The sequence below is a fragment of the Oryctolagus cuniculus genome, chromosome 6 (genome assembly GCF_051225735.1).
Source record: "Oryctolagus cuniculus isolate XC-2025 breed Fujian yellow rabbit chromosome 6, ASM5122573v1, whole genome shotgun sequence".
NCBI lineage: Eukaryota > Metazoa > Chordata > Mammalia > Lagomorpha > Leporidae > Oryctolagus > Oryctolagus cuniculus.
The window spans coordinates 65,731,387-65,748,872 of NC_142872.1; the positions used below are offsets into that span (position 1 = coordinate 65,731,387).

A 17,486-nucleotide genomic window follows, 5' to 3' on the forward strand; every position below is an offset into this window, starting at 1 on the left:
AAAGGTACCTCCTTCTTTGATGACCTGTTCTTTCCACTGGAATCTCTAGAGAGTTGAGGCCATTTACTTTCCGTGCAGCTACTGATAAGTAGTGACTTTGCCCTGCCATGTTCCCAAAGATATTTCTAATATATAGTTTGAACTTCCTGTGCTCCCTTACTGCAAGGTTTTCTTCCTTTACCCTCTTTCTGTTGATGACTGTGTTTCTGTGTTTCTGTTTGTAAAACATCTTCAGCATCCTTTGCAGGAATGGATGAGTGGTGACAAATTCATTCTCTTTGGTATGAAAGGCTTTTATTTAATCTTTATTCCCAAATGAGACCTTTGCAGGGTATAATATAATAGGATGACTGTATTTTCTCTAAGTCTTGGGCTATATCTCACCATTCTCTCCCAGCTTGCAAGGTTTCTGATTAGAAGTCTGATGTGAATCTAATTGGAGATCCTTGAAAATAATCAGGCATTTCTCTTTTGCACATTTTAGAATCTTTTTCCTATGCTTCACTGTGGTGTGTTTGATTACAATGTGTTGTGTTGATGATCTTTTCTGGTCATGTCTGTTGGAAGTTCGCTAGTATTTTGCCTTGTAACACTTTCTCTCTCACCATAACTTCAGAAAATACTAGAAGCCAAAATCTTGTTTTTTATATATTGTATCCTATAGATTCTCAACAATATGTTTTAGATTTCTAATTTTCTCCTGCAGACTTTAGCTAGACTGTATACTTTTCTGTGCTCTGTCTTCTAAGTCTGATATTCTCTCTTCTGCCTGATTGGGATTTTAAGGTTCTCAAATGCATTTTTTATTTCTTCTGTTGAATTCTTCATTTTCATTTTGTTTTCTCTTCAATACCTCGATTTCATGTTGTATTGAGTTTTTTAATTTCATTTTTATTCCTCCTTATAAATTAAATAGGCAAACAAAAAAGCTGTCTGCACATTAATGTTTATTGCAGCTCAATTCACAATAGCTAAGAGCTGGAACCAACCCAAATGCCCATCAACAGTAGCCTGGATAAGGAAATTATGGGACATGTACTCTATAGAATACTATCCAGCAGTCAAAAACAATGAAATCTGGTCATTTACAACAAATGGAGGAATCTGGAAAACATCATGCTGAGTGAATTAAGCCAGTCCCAAAGGGACAAATATCAAATGTTCTCCCTGATCGGTGACAACTAACTGAGCACCAAAGGGGAAACCTGTTGAAATGAAATGGACACTATGAGAAACATTGACTTGATCAGCTGTTGTCCTGACTGCTGATGTACAATGTAATACTTTATCCATTGTAGTATTTTTTCTAGTACTACTGGTTGAACTCTGTAATTGATTTACAACTATTCTTAGGTGTTTAAATTTTAACTGAAAAGTGATCCCTGTTAAATATAAGAATGGTAATAAGAGAGGGAGGAGATGTACAATTTGGGACATGCTCAATCGGACTTGCCCCAAATGGAGTTAGAAACGTGCCACGGGATTCCAATACAATCCCATCAAGGTGGCATGTACCAATGCCATCTCACTAGTCCAAGTGATCAACTTCAGTTCACAGTTGATTACACTGATAGGTCTAAGAGTCAAAGTAATCACATAAACAAGACGGGTGTCTGCTAATACTAGCTGACAGAATCAAACAGGGAGAGAACGATCCAACATGAGAAGCAGGATACACAGCAGACTCATAGAAAGGCAGATGTCCTAAACAGCACCCTGGCCTCAGAATCAGCCCTTAAGGCAATCGGACCTGGCTGAAGAGCCCCTGAGAGTATTTTAGGCCTGGGAAGCCAAGACACTCTGGGAAAAAAGAAGACCTAAGGGAAAGATCTCTGTGAGTGAGATCCCAGTGGAAAGAATGGGGCCATCAAAGAAGGAGGTACCTTTCTCTGAAGGGAGGGGAGAACTTCCACTTTCACTATGACCCTGTCAGAATAAGATCGAAAGGCAAGCCGGCGCCGTGGCTCAATAGGCTAATCCTCCACCTTGCGGCGCCGGCACACCGGGTTCTAGTCCCGGTTGGGGCGCCGGATTCTGTCCCGGTTGCCCCTCTTCCAGGCCAGCTCTCTGCTATGGCCAGGGAGTGCAGTGGAGGATGGCCCAGGTGCTTGGGCCCTGCACCCCATGGGAGACCAGGAAAAGCACCTGGCTCCTGGCTCCTGCCAGGATCAGCGCGGTGCGCCGGCTGCAGCGGCGGCCATTGGAGGGTGAACCAACGGCAAAGGAAGACCTTTCTCTCTCTGTCTCTCTCTCTCACTGTCCACTCTGCCTGTCAAAAAAAAAAAAAAAAAAAAAAAAAAAGATCGAAAGGCAGAAAGCTTCAGAAACCTGACAAAATGTAATAATTGTATTTGTAAACATGACATTGGATCCAGTGGCCGAAAAGAAAGATTGTGCTTTTCTCCAAAACCACTTTGACGGTGATTTCTTGGTTAAATTTCACCCGAAAACCACAACAATTTGTCCAGATACTCCTGCATGAAAACAAAAATATCTGGTGTGTTGTGGCTATCTCAATCCCAGATCTTGCTACAGCCTCTGTGTTTGTGTTTTGTGGACATTTTCTAGGAACTTTACCGTTTTGAATGCATTTTAGCCTGTAAGTTTTTGTTTTCTGCCGGCTAACGATAATTGGTTCCACAGGGGGTCAAATCCTCCACACATTCGAGTTCTCTAGACAGAAAACTTCAGAAACCCTAGAAAACATGATATTTGCATTTGTAAACATGACATGGGATGCATTTGCCAAACAGAAAGATTGTGCTTTTCTCCAAAACCACTTTCACGGTGATTTTTTGGTTAAATTTCACCCAAAAACCACAAAAAAATTTTCAGGATTTCCCGGGATGAAAGCAGAAATATCTGTTATGTTGTGGCTATCTCATTCCAAGATCTTGCTACAGCCTCTGTGTTTGTTTGTGTTTTCTGGACATTCTCTATGGACTTTACAGTTTTCACTGCATTTTAGCATGACACTTTTTGTTTTCTCCCGGCAAACACTAATTGGTTCCCCTTGGTGTCAAATCATCCACACATTCGAGTTCTCTAGGCAGAAAGCTTCAGAAGCCTGAGAAAATGTGATATTTGTTTTTGTAAACATGACATTGGATGCATTTGCTGAACATAAAGATTGTGCTTTTCTCCAAAACCACTTTCACGGTGGTTTTTTGGTTAAATTTCACCCGAATTCTGCAACAATTTGTCCAGATACTCCTGGATGAAACCAAAACTATCTGGTGTGTTGTGGCTATCTCAATCCCAGATTTTGCCACAGCCTCTGTGTGTGTTTGTGTTTTCTGGACATTCTCTATGAGCTTTACGGTTTTGAATGCATTTTAGCATGTAAGTTTTTGTTTTCTGCTGGCAAATGCTAATTGGTTCCACATGGAGTCATATCCTCCACACATTCGCGGTTTCTAGGCAGAAGGCTTCAGAAACCCGATTAAACATGATATTTCTGTTTGTAAACATGACATGGGATGCATTTGCTGAACAGAAAGATTGTGCTTTTCTCCAAAACCACTTTGACGGTGATTTTTTGGTTGAATTTCACCCGAATTCCACAACAATTTGTTCGGATATGCTGGGATGATCGCAGAAATATCTGGTGTGTTATATCTATCTCAGTCCCAGATTTGCTACAGTCTCTGTGTTTGTTTGTGTTTTCTGGACATTCTCTACGGACTTTGGTTTTGAATGCATTTTAGTATGGCACTATTTTCTGCTCACAGACGGTAATTGGTTCCACATGAGTCAAATGCTTCACACATTCGAGTGTTATGGGAAGAATGGTTCAGAAACCTGAGAAAGCATAATATTTGTGTTTGTAAACATGACATTGGATCCACTTGCCAAAAAGAAAGATTGTGCTTTTCTCCAAAACCACTTTGACAGTGTTTCTTTTTTTTTTTTTTTTTAATTTCACCAGATTCCGCAACAATTTGTCAGGATTTTCCGGGATGAAAGCAGATATATCAGGCGCGTTGTGGCTATCTCAATCCGAGATCTTGCTACAGCCTCTGTGTTTGTTTGTGTTTTCTGGACATTCTTTACTGACTTTATGGTTTCGAATGCATTTTAGCATGTAAGTTTTTGTTTTCTGCTGGCAAACGCTAATTAGTACCACATGGAGTCAAATCCTCCACACATTCCAGTTTTCTAGGAAGAAAGCTTCAGAAACCTGAGGAAACCTGATATTTGTTTTTGTGAACACGACATTGGATGCATTTGCTGAACAGAAAGATTGTGCTTTTCTCCAAAACCACTTTCACCATGATTTTTTGAATAAATTTCACCCAAAAACCACAACAAATTTTCAGGATTTCCCGGGATGAAAGCAGAAATATCTGGTGTGTTGTGGCTATCTCATTCCAAGATCTTGCTAAAGCCTCTGTGTTTGTTTGTGTTTTCTGGACATTTTCTACGGAATTTACAGTTTTGAATGCATTTTAGCATGTAAGTTTTTGTTGTCTGCTGGGAAATGCTAATTGCTACCACGTGGAGTAAAATCCTCCGCACATTCGCGTTTTGTAGGCAGAAGGCTTTGAAGAGTTAAAATTTTATATGTGTGGGTGCAAAAAGTTAAGCTTAAGCTTTTAGGTTTAAACCTTCCTTGTGCAGCTGTGAAAGTAAGACAGGGTAAAGTAGCACCTTGACAGTAGGGACTCCATTTTGGAGCACTTGAGACTGCATTCTGGGAAAGCAACCCCCCCCACCTTGAGACTCTGGTCTGAAACTATGATCTCTAATAGTCAGACAAGAGCAGTGCACTACATCACCCTTGGCAATGCACAAAAACCCCCTAGCATGACTGCTCAAGCTTAAAAGTAGAAAGGTTGCACCTTGGTTACCTAGGCTAATAATGAAGATGTGATTTGTCTATGTCTTAAGATCATAATTGCTGATTGTAAGATTATAGCAACCTCTTAGCAACCGTGTATTTTCACCCTCCTCCCAATTTTTCAGTTTTTGCCTTTATAAGCCCTATGCTGTATGTATGTATGTTCACTGCTCCTCTGTCCTTGTCAGAGGGCCCCAACATGTTGGATCAATAAATTTAATCCTTTGCTGGTTGCATGAGAGAAAAAGTCTCTTGGAGTTGTTCCTTGGGCGGTGGGCTTTTTTGGACCCTAACATTTGGTGGTCCCACCGAGATCTGACTGCTGCCTCCGGATGCCTCCAACGGGTATCTCTCGGGGTCAGTATGGCGCCTATTGTTTTGATTGAATGTGTACACTTTGATTTGTTGTTTGGTGAGTTTTGTTATTTGTTTGTAATCAGCAGCGTGGTTGTCGGGCTCGAGCGAGAGCTCCACCCGACTGTGGCGGTCAGATGTGCTCCAGAGCCACAGACCACATCCCGGGGGATGCCCCGAGAAAAAGGGAAAACTGGGGATGCCCAGTGTTTCCTATTTGGTGGGTTGCCTGCAGTAGGGAAATAGACTGCAGAGACTCACGTTTTGTTTGTACTGCCAAAACTTTGGTATTTGATCGAGCTCGTTAGTCTTTTGTATTTGTATGTGACGCCATGATGGCTCCCGTTTGGTAGACACTTTGTGTGGTCCTTGTGTGCTGCTTCTCTACGCTGTTTGTCTGTTTGTGTACATTGTGTTGTTTGCTAACATGGGCCAGACTGTGTCTACACCTTTGTCTCTAACTTTGAATCATTGGTCAGAGGTAAGCCACTAGGCACATAACCTTTCTTTGTCAGTCAAAAAGGTAAAGTGGCAGTCTTTCTGTGTCTCTAAATGACCTGCTCTCAGAGTGGATTGGCCCCTGGAGGGCTCATTCCATTTACCACTCATTAGCCAAGTTAAAGAGGCCGTTCTCCAGCCTGGCCGTCATGGGCACCCAGACGGGGATTTTAAGAAGACATCGAAGGTCAGTATTCCTTCCCTCAAGCAGGACCGGATCTGTGGAAGTGACCGTTGAGTGTCCGGAACCCCACAGCTCTCCGAGAACGTGGAGTCCCCCCTGGCCACGGCTTAGCTACGGCCAAAACTCCAGAGGGATTGTAAGGAACAGGAGGGAAATTAAGAAGGGCAGTTGGCTGAAAGCCTGGAGACCCCCTGAGCTCTCTTTGGCTTCCTGGCAGCCGGACTGCGACCCGAGGACCAGGTCTCTCTCTCGGAGGGACGCCTGGTCACGCTGCCTACTGCTACGCGAGCAGGGCTTAGCTTGGTCGAGGCTAATATTGGCCCTTCAGGTAAACTCAGACAACTAGGTAGTGGGTAACCTTGAGCAATAGGAGATTTCAAACCCCACTCAGCCCCCAGACTGAGGAGCTTCATTGCTTTCTGCCTTCCTCCTCCTCTCCTCCTCCCCCTGGGGGCTCCCTCCCCCACTCTTTTGCTCTCCTCATCTCCATTCCTATACCACTGGCCAGGAGAAAGGGAGAGGGAAATTCCACAGGTCTCTCCACCCAGGGAAAAGCTGTTACCTGTTACCTGTTAACCCTTTCCAACCTGGTAGAAAGTTTTCCATCTTTGCAGCTTATGGTAGCTCTGGTGCGTCTTAAAGTTTTTTGTGAACTATTACTGTTGCTAAGCTTTGATTGCCTAAGGACTAAATCTGAAAAAAAAGCTAAAGTTAACTATCTGTTGTAATTGACTGAGTGTCTGCAGTAGTCCTAATTGATCTGGCTTTGGTTAAATTATAGGAGGTTCCCAAACACTCTTAGTAAAACGGAGCACCTACCCAACCCCACGGTTAGTCCTGCCAGGCCCTGGTGTGTGCAGTCTTCCCTGTAAATGGGGGAACACAGCCTTTCTCTGCACTCTATTCTAGTCCATGTGGCCTGCTGCACCCAGGCAGGCATAGCCAAATATCTCTAGGCAGAGCCCCCACACCAGGGCTGCTTCTTTTTCCTCTCCTGGAGGAATTTCCAATTCAATACCACTGCTGGCCTTACCTAAGGGAGCCAGAACCTTAAGCCATTAACCCTTTCCAACCTGATTAGTTTTTCTCTTTGCAGCTAATGAAAACCTAAACAATGGGTTCATATGCTGATAATCAGCTCTTTTCTGTGCTACTGTCCCTGATTCATCTGAGAGCGTTCACCTGTCATGAAGGTTTCGAGTTTTTCTATTGTCATTATGAGTCTTGATTGGAAAAACTACAGCACGAAGTTTGTTTACATTGTTTATCTGTTTTTAACATCTGAGTGATTACCCAACTGATCAGAAATGTACTAATTTTGGCTAAATGGTTTGACTCTCTGACGTCTTAAATTCTAAACCGAGTCTTCCAACTTTGGGCTTCCAGCCAGATCCCTGGAACTCTCAAAGAATGAGACTCTAAATTTGTTAAAGTAACAGCTGCTTGGGTCAATTCAAATTATATAAAATATATTAAAATGTTATAAATGGTGTCAGACCAATACTGTATTTATGTTTCTGCTTTCCAGCTAAAGTGGTCTTATAAAAATAAAAGTAAATTCTGTGTATACAAGCCTTTATGTTGTTAACTAAAGTAAGCCAATGCAGATTGGTTCAGAAAATTGAGGTAATGCAAACACCCTTCGGTTTGCTCAGTGGCTTGCTTGCTCAGTTTTACATGTCTTTGATATGCTTTAAACTTGTTTCTCTTAATGAGGAAGATCTTTTCAAAGTTGTAAACACGCACTAGTGTTTGCTGTCCAGGAGGTGTTATCCTCATGTTACTTAAAAACATAAAAATGTAATTTTAAATTTTATTTCAGATAACGGTGTGGTATTCATTAATAACTCAGTGTCTTAAGTCATCTAAGCATCAGTGCTAAGTAAAACTTGGAAAAATATATTATATATACTTTTAACATCTCAAATTCGATAAAAAAAACTGTTTGAGTTTGTTAACATGTATTCTCATAGGTTGTCCATACATGACAATTCAAAGCTATGTAAAAGTAACTACAGGTATAAAGTTTCAAAAGGTGTAAACAAGTCATAAAAAGTTTTAAAATGTTTACAATTTTAAAATATTGTTTACAGAGTTGAGTGCTAATGCCAAAATTACACTAACCTAAAGTTAAAGTCTGATCTTCTGTTATAACAATGGTTTTTTTTTTAAATGTGTACTAATGTTAGTTAATATCTAAAAATGGTCTAAATCATAAATCTTGGAATCTGTTTTTGCAAAAACTGTAACGTCTATTTTAAGTGTCTGCTTAATCGGTTACTCTGCCATTTCTAGAGTTAGGTCCTGTAAGCTCTTTTTGACTCTGTTAAATAATTCTAAATTATGTAAACTCTTATATACAAAGTTGTTTTTTTTATTTCTGGTTTATTCAACAACAAGAGACATAAATGTTAATCCATTTTGTACTCTACTGTCTCTGTTAAGTTATGGTTATGCGGCAGATGCTAGAAAACTGGGTTCCAGAAACCCAAGAAAGCTCTAGTGTCCACAGGCTACACGGTAAATACCCGGAAGCCAAAGGATGGCAGAGACCTCTGCCACAATTTCTCCTCTAAGTCAGGCTACACAGTAAACACTGGTTAAACTGCCAGTTAAATCTAAAAGCCCAAAAAGTCAGGCTAGAGACCCAACTCGCTGCCTCACTTCTCCTCTTTTCTCTTCCAGAAGGGAAGTTACTACTGTTCTGCAGGACTCTCCACTGTGATGTACGGTTTGATCCCCAGACCTTATGTAAGGGATGACTGACCTTTTCTGTAATAATGCCTGGCCACAGTATAGGGCCCCAAACAACAACAACAACAACAAAAAGTTAAACTATAAAATAATGTGACAACTAGATCAATTTTTCAGTGTAAAAAGTTACACTGATGACCTCAAAGTATGCAAGCAGGTCACCACAGTTGATCTTACCTAAAGGGTCATAGTTCTCCTCATGGGCACGGTCTTAACTCGCAGGAAAATACTAAGTGTCAGAATTTGCCCATGACCATAGTTTTTCTAGCTCACCCTGATATTTAAAAAAATCTCCAAAAATCAGGATTGGGTTGAGCACCCCCTTAACTGACATCATAGAGGCTGCCTCCTTGGTCTACTTTATTAGAGACCAGGAAAATGAGGAGCAAGCTAGCAGCAGAGGATAGGCAACAGACCAATCAATGGCTGTTTTACACGGTGATTGCCATCAAGGAGACCCAGCAAGGCCAGTGCACCCCAAATGGCACCTGTTGCTGATATAAGGAGCCAGGGCATTGGGCAAGCAGCTGTCGTGACAGCAAATGCCTTCTGTCAGTCCTGCCAAGAGCACGGCCACTGGGCACGGAACTGCCCTGGGTGTCGAAGGAATCCTGGTTCAGAACCGCTGACCCTGTGGCCCCAAGCTAAAAAGCCTTTGGCTCTGCTCAGCCTCTGCCCAGCTTCCAGCTCCAGCCACTGCTATTGAGGGGATGGCCTAGGGTCAGTGAAATGCAAGTTGCCTATTTCCATCAGCCTCCTATTCAGCTCTCCTCCTAGTCCATCCATGTAATGCAAGTCAACAGGGTGCCTCCCTTAAAGGAGATTTGCATCTCTTTCAATTCTCTTCCAGCACCCCATGGATAGGTCTGGGCCTCACACACCCAGCCAGGCCTTAAAAGTCTATCCAATAACATTAAACTTAAAAAGCCCTCCCTGCCAGTTCCTAAAAACAGGGCTTTCGGTAACAGCTAACTCAGATAGCCCTACACCGATTTGGACAGGTCCTCACTGAGGACTTAAAGGGCCTATCTCTTGAGGGGGGGTGCACAATAATCCATAATATAAATGGTTAAATGTAAATAATTCATTAGTCTGTCTTTTTCCCAGCCTGAGACTCTAGTCTTGTACATTGGCTTAAATTCCTAGCAAAACTGGCTACTAAATATCAAAAAAAAAAAAAATTGTCTCTGGGTCAATCAGACTAGACAGGCACAAACCCAAATTTGTACTTTTCCTGAAAAAAGCCAAACAACTCCAGGACCAGGCCAAGCAGGGCTGGGATTTCTGGCCTGACATCTGGTCACGAAAATCCTGGCTATTTCCTCTCCTTGGCCCACTAACTTCTGCAATCTTGATGCTTCTCTTTACACCTTGTTCATTTTGTCTCTAACAGACTAAAAGCTGTTGAACTCCAAATGGTCATCAGGCAAGACTTCCAGCCCATTCCACTGGACGACTTGAGCAGCCCTCTGGACTGAGCAACACAATCTTTCCAAGGCCACTGTTGCACACCATAAGACAGGTAGCAAGAGGAAATACCCAAATCCCCCTCGACGCCCACATGCCAGCTTCAAAGAAGTTACAGAAAACGGAACTCCATCCATAATCCCAAAGAAAAATTTTGGGTATTACCTCTTAAGGGGAAAATATTAGGCAGAAAGTCAGTTATGAGCTTATCTGTGTGTAATATAAAGGCCTAATGTGTCCAGCATATGCATCTGCATCTCAGTCATCCTGACAATGTTTCACGGGCAGCCTGGCCTTTGCATCCTGCCCTGCCCCCTTCTATCTGATAACCTGCCAGGTGGAGATCCCTGCCCCTTCTGCCTGACAAATCTTCCACAATCTCCCAGATGCAACCCAGAATCTGCATTTCAGTATTACAGAACAGGCGGGGGTTGAATCTCATTTTCATGGGGGGGGGTGGTTATGCACGGCCCTAAAAAAAATATTGTTTTTATGCCGACTAAACTGGGGTGGTTAGAAACTCCATGGCCAAACTCAGAAAACAACTGAAAATGGCAACGGGAGAGGGAAACTCAACAGGGATGGTTTGAGTCATGGTTCGGCCAGTCCCCATGGCTTACTACTCTACTGTCAGCCCTAACAGGACCCTTAATTGTTCTACCCCTAATTGTAACCATAGGACCTTGTGTGTTAAATAGACTCATCACCTTTTTGAGGGAACAAGTTAAAAATGTTAAACTCATGGTTGTAAGACAACAATATGTCACATTAAAAGAGACAAAAATGAATAATCTCTAAGATTAGAGATCCTCACAACAAGGGGTGGGAAATGAAGAGTTAAAATTGTATATGTGTGGGTGTAAAAAGTTAGGCTTAAGCTTACAGATTTAAACCTTCCTGGTGCAGAGGTGAAAATAAGACAGAGTAAAGTAGCACCTTGACAGTAGGGACTCCATTTTGGAGCACTTGAGACTGCATTCTGGGAAAGCAACCCCCCCCCTCACCATAAGACTCTGGTCTGAAACTATGATCTCAAATAGTCGGACAATAGCAGTGCACTACATCACCCTTGGCAATGCACAAAACCCCCCTAGCATGACTGCTCAAGCTTAAAAGTAGACATGTTGCACCTGGGTTACCTGGGCTAATAATGAAGATGTGATTTGTCTATGTCTTAAGATCATAATTGCTGATTGTAAGATTATAGCAACCTCTTAGCAACCGAGTATTCTCGCCATACTCCCGATTTTTCAGTTTTTGCCTTTATAAACCCTATGCTGTAGTTCCTCACTGCTCCTCTGTCCTTGTCAGAGGGCCCCAACATGTTGGATCAATAAATTTAGCTCTTTGCTGGGTGCATGAGAGAAAAGTCTCTTGGAGTCGTTACTTGGGTGGTGGGCTTTTTTGGACACTAACAGCTTCAGAAACCCGATTAAACATGATATTTGTGTTTGTACACATGACATGCGATGCATTTGCTAAACAGAAAGATTGTGCTTTTCTCCAAAACCACTTTCACGGTGGTTTTTTGGTTAAATTTCACCCAAAATCCACAACAATTTGTCCGGATATGCTGGGATGAACGCAGAAATATCTGGTGTGTTGTGGCTAACTCATTCCAAGATCTTGCTACAGCCTCTGTGTTTGTGTTTTCTAGACATTCTCTATGGACCTTAAGGTTTTGAATGCATTTTAGCATGACACTTTTTGTTTTCTGCCAGCAAACACAAACTGTTACCACATGGATTCAAATCCTCCACACATTCGAGTTTTCTAGGCAGAAAGCTTCAGAAACCTGATTACACATGATATTTGTGTTTGTAAGCATGACATTGGTTGCATTTGCCGAACAGAAAGATTGTGCTTATCTCCAAGACCACTTAGACGGTGCTTTTTTGGTTAAATTTCACCCGAAAACCACAACAATTTGTCCAGACACTCCTGGATGAAAACAAAAATATCTGGTGTATTATGGCTATCTCAATCCCCGATCTTGCTACAGCCTCTGTGTTTGTTTGTGTTTTCTGGACATTCTCTATGGACTTTAAGGTTTTGAATGCATTTTAGCATGTAAGTTTTTTGTTTTCAGCTGGCAAACGCTAATTGGTTCCACATGGAGTAAAATCATCCATACATTCGAGTTTTATAGGTAGAAAGCTTCAGAAACATGAGAAAACATGATACTCGTTTGTAAAGATGACATTGGATGCATTTGCCGAACAGAAAGATTGTGCTCTTCTCCAAAAACAATTTCACAGTGATTTTTTGGTTAAGTTTCACCCGAATTCCACAACAATTTGTCCAGATATTCCTGGATGAAAACAAAATATCTGGTGTGTTGTGGGTATCTCAATCCCAGATCTTGCTACGGCCTCTGTGTTTGTTTGTGTTTTCTGGACATTCTCTACAGAGTTGATGGTTTTGAATGCATTTTAGCATGACACTTTTTATTTTCAGCTCACAGACAGTAATTGGTTCCACCTGGAGTCAAATCCTTCACATTCGGTGTTCTAGGCAGAAAGCTTAAGAAACTAAGAAAACATGTTATTTGTTTTTCTAAACATGACATGGGATGCATTTGCTGAACTGAAGGACTGTGCTTTTCTCCAAAACCATTTTGACGGTGATTTTTTGGTTAAAATTCCCCCGAAATCCACAACAATTTGTCCATATACTCCTGGATGAAAACAAAAGTATTGGTGTATTGTGGCTATCTCAATCCCAGATTGTGCTACAGCCTCTGTGTGTGTTTGTGTTTTCTGGACATTCTCTATGGACTTTACGGTATTGAATGCATTGTAGCATGTAAGTTTTTGTTTTTTGCAGGCAAACGCTAATTGGTTCCACCTGGAGTCAAATGTTCCACACATTCGAGTTTTCTAGACAGAAAGCTTCATATACCCGAGAAAATATGATATTTGTGTTTGTAAATATGACAGGGGATTCATTTGCCGAACAGAAAGATTGTGCTTTTCTCCAAAACCACTTTCACGGTGATTTTTTGGTTAAATTTCACTCGAAAACCACAAAATTTGTCCAGATACTCCTGGATGAAAACAAAACTATCTGGTGTGTTGTGGCTATCTCAATCCCAGATCTTGCTACAGCCTCTGTGTTTGTTTGTGTTTTCTGGACATTTTCTACGTACTTTACTGTTTTGAATGCATTTTAGCATGACACTTTTGCTTTTCTGCTGGTAAACACTAATTGGTTCCACCTGGAGTCAAATCCTACACACATTCGCGTTTTCCAGGCAGAAGGCTACATATACCTGAAAAAACATGATATTTGTGTTTGTGAACATGACATGGGATGCATTTGCTAAACAGGAAGATGGTGCTTTTCTCCAAAACCACTTTCACGGTGATTTTTTTGGTTAAATTTCACCCAAAATCCACAACAATTTGTCCATATACTCCTGGATGAAAACAAAAGTATTGTTGTATTGTGGGTATCTCAATCCCAGATCGTGCTACAGCCTCTGTGTTTTTATGTGTTTTCTGGACATTCTCTATGGACTTTACGGTATGGAATGCATTTTAGCATGTAAGATTTTGTTGTCTGCTGGCAAACGCTAATTGGTTCCCCCTGGAGTCAAATCCTACACACATTCGCGTTTTCCAGGCAGAAGGCTACATATACCTGAAAAAACATGATATTTGTGTTTGCAAACATGACATGGGATGCATTTGCTAAACAGGAAGATGGTGCTTTTCTCCAAAACCACTTTCATGGTGATTTTTGGTTAAATTTCACCCAAAATCCGCAACAATTTGTCCATATACTCCTGGATGAAAACAAAAGTATTGGTGTATTGTGGCTATCTCAATCCCAGATCGTGCTACAGCCTCTGTGTTTGTATGTGTTTTATGGATATTCTCTACGGACTTTACGGTATTGAATGCATTGTAGCATGTAAGTTTTTGTTGTCTGCTGGCAAATGCTAATTGCTACCACATGGAGTCAAATGTTCCACACATTCGAGTTTTCTAGACAGAGAGCTCCATACACCAAGAAAACATGATATTTGTGTTTGTAAGCATGACATGGGATGCATTTGATGAACAGAAAGATTGTCCTTTTCTCCAAAACCAGTTTCAGGGAGATTTTTTGGTTAAATTTCACCCGAAAACCCCAACAATTTGTCCAGATACACCTGCATGAAAAAAAAAATATCTGGTGTGTTGTGGGTATCTCAATCCCAGATCATGCTACAGCCTCTGAGTTTGTGTTTTCTGGACATTCTCAACGGACTTTAAGGTTATGAATGCATTTTGGCATGTAAGTTTTTGTTTTCTGCTGGCAAACGCTAACTGGTTTCACCTGAAGTCAAAACCGACACACCTTCAAGTTTTCTAGGCAGAAGGCATCAGAAACCCAATTAAACATGATATTTGTGTTTCTAAATATGACATGGTTTGCATTTGCTGAACAGAAAGATTGTCCTATTCTCCAAAACCACTTTCACGGCAGTTTTTTTGTTAAATTTCACCCGAAAACCACAACAATTTGTCGAGATACTCATGCATGTAAACTAAAATATCTGGTGTGTTGTGCCTATCAAATCCCAGATCTTGCTACCGCCTCTGTGTTTTTTTGTGTTTTCTGGACATTCTCAACGGAATTTAAGGTTATGAATGCATTTTGGCTGTAAATTTTTGTTTTCTGCTGGCAAACGCTAACTGGTTCCAGCTGGAGTCAAAACCGACACACCTTCAAGTTTTCTAGGCAGAAGGCTTCAGAAACCCAATTAAACATGATATTGGTGTTTCTAAATATGACATGGTATGCATTTGCTGAACAGAAAGATTGTCCTATTCTCCAAAACCACTTTCATGGCAGTTTTTTTTGTTAAATTTCACCCGAAAACCACAACAATTTGTCCAGATACTCCTGCATGAAAACTAAAATATCTGGTGTGTTGTGCCTATCAAATCCCAGATCTTGCTACAGCCTCTGTGTTTGTTTGTGTTTTCTGCACATTTTCTACGGACTTTACAGTTTTGAATGCATTTTAGCATGTAAGTTTTTGTTTTCTACTGGCAAACACTAATTGGTTCCACCTGGAGTCAAATCCTACACACATTTGCGTTTTCTAGGCAGAAAGCTTCATATACCCAAGAAAACACGATATTTGTGTTTGTAAACATACATGAGATGCATTTGACGAACAGAAACATTGTGTTTTTCTCCAAAACCACGTTCACGGTGATTTTTTTGTTAAATTTCATCCAAAAACAACAACAATTTGTCCAGAGTCTCCTGCATGAAAACTAAAATAACTGGTGTGCTGTGGCTATCTCAGTCCCAGATGGTGCTACAGCCTCTGTGTTTGTTTTTGTTTTCTGGACATTTTCTGCGGACATTACAGTTTGGAATGCATTTCAGCATGTAAGTTTTTGTTTTTTGCAGGCAAACAATAATTGGTTCCACATGGGGTCAAATCCTCCACACATTCGCGTTTTCCATGCAGAAGGCTTCAGAAACAAGATTAACAATGATATTTGTGTTTGTAAACATGACATGGGATGCATTTCCCCAACATAAAGATTGTGCTTTTCTCCAAAACCACTTTCACGGTGACTTTTTGGTTAAATTTCACCCAAAATCCACAACAGTTTGTCCAGATACTCCTGCATGAAAACATTTCTGGTGTGTTGTGGCTATCTGAATCCCAGATCATGCTACAGCCTCTGAGTTTGTGTTTTCTGGACATTCGTAACGGACTTTAAGGTTATGAATGCATTTTGGCATGTAAGTTTTTGTTTTCTGCCGGCAAACGCTAACTGGTTCCACCTGGAGTCAAATCCTACACACATTAGCGTTTTCACGGCAGAAAGCTTCATATACCCAAGAAAACACAATATTTGTGTTTGTAAACATACATGAGATGCATTTGATGAACAGAAACATTGTGCTTTTCTCCAAAACCACTTTCACGGTGATTTTTTTGGTTAAATTTCACCCAAAATCCACAACAATTTGTCCATATACTCCTGGATGAAAACAAAAGTATTGGTGTATTTTTGCTATCTCAGTCCCAGATCGTGCTACAGCCTCTGTGTTGGTATGTGTTTTCTGGACATTCTCTACGGACTTTACAGTATTGAATGCATTTTAGCAAGTAAGATTTTGTTTTTTTGCAGGCAAACGCTAATTGCTACCACATGGAGTCAAATCTTCCACACATTCGAGTTTTCTAGACAGAAAGCTCCATACACCGAGAAAACATGATATTTGTGTTTGTAAGCATGACATGGGATGCATTTGATGAACAGAAAGATTGTCCTTTTCTCCAAAACCAGTTTCAGGGAGATTTTTTGGTTAAATTTCACCCGAAATCCATGACAATTTGTCCAGATACTCCTGCATGAAAATAAAAATATCTGGTGTGTTGTGGCTATCTCAGTCCCAGATCGTGCTACAGCCTCTATGTTTGTTTGTGTTTTCTGGACATTTTCTACAGAGTTTACAGTTTGGAATGCATTTCAGCATGTAAGTTTTTGTTTTCTACTGGCAAACGCTAATTGGTTCCACCTGAAGTCAAATCCTACACACATTCGTGTTTTCCAGGGAGAAGGCTTCATAAACACCATTAACTTTGATATTTGTGTTTGTAAACATGACATGGGATGCATTTCCCCAACATAAAGATTGTGCTTTTCTCCAAAACCACTTTCACGGTGACTTTTTGGTTAAATTTCACCCAAAATCCACAACAGTTTGTCCAGATACTCCTGGATGAAAACAAAACTATCTGGTGTGTTGTGGCTATCTCAATCCCAGATCATGCTACAGCCTCTGAGTTTGTGTTTTCTGGACATTCGTAACGGACTTTAAGGTTATGAATGCATTTTGGCATGTAAGTTTTTGTTTTCTGCCGGCAAACGCTAACTGGTTCCAGCTGGAGTCAAAACCGACACACCTTCAAGTTTTCTAGGCAGAAGGCTTCAGAAACCCAATTAAACATGATATTGGTGTTTCTAAATATGACATGGTATGCATTTGCTGAACAGAAAGATTGTCCTTTTCTCCAAAACCACTTTTGGCAGTTTTTTGTTAAATTTCACCCGAAAACCACAACAATTTGTCCAGGTACTCCTGCATGAAAACTAAAATATCTGGTGTGTTGTGCCTATCAAATCCCAGATCTTGCTACCGCCTCTGTGTTTGTTTGTGTATTCTGCACATTTTCTACGGACTTTACAGTTTTGAATGCATTTTAGCATGTAAGTTTTTGTTTACTGCCGGCAAACACTAATTGGTTCCACCTGGAGTCAAATCCTACACACATTTGCGTATTCTAGGCAGAAAGCTTCATATACCCAAGAAAACACGATATTTGTGTTTGTAAACATACATGAGAAGCATTTGACGAAGAGAAACATT

General features: G+C 40.9%; 1 long non-coding RNA gene across 1 annotated transcript in view; it reads left to right on the plus strand.

Annotated features, from left to right (window-relative positions):
* The window catches only part of LOC149126175 (uncharacterized), a 38,445-nt gene extending 26,991 nt beyond the window's left edge, over window positions 1–11,454 (plus strand). Inside the window, exons 2-3 of the long non-coding RNA XR_016235596.1 lie at window positions 8,562–8,602; window positions 10,024–11,454. This is a non-coding gene — a long non-coding RNA (uncharacterized LOC149126175). The remainder of the gene's footprint in view (window positions 1–8,561; window positions 8,603–10,023) is intronic.
* Window positions 11,455–17,486: the final 6,032 nt, after the last annotated feature.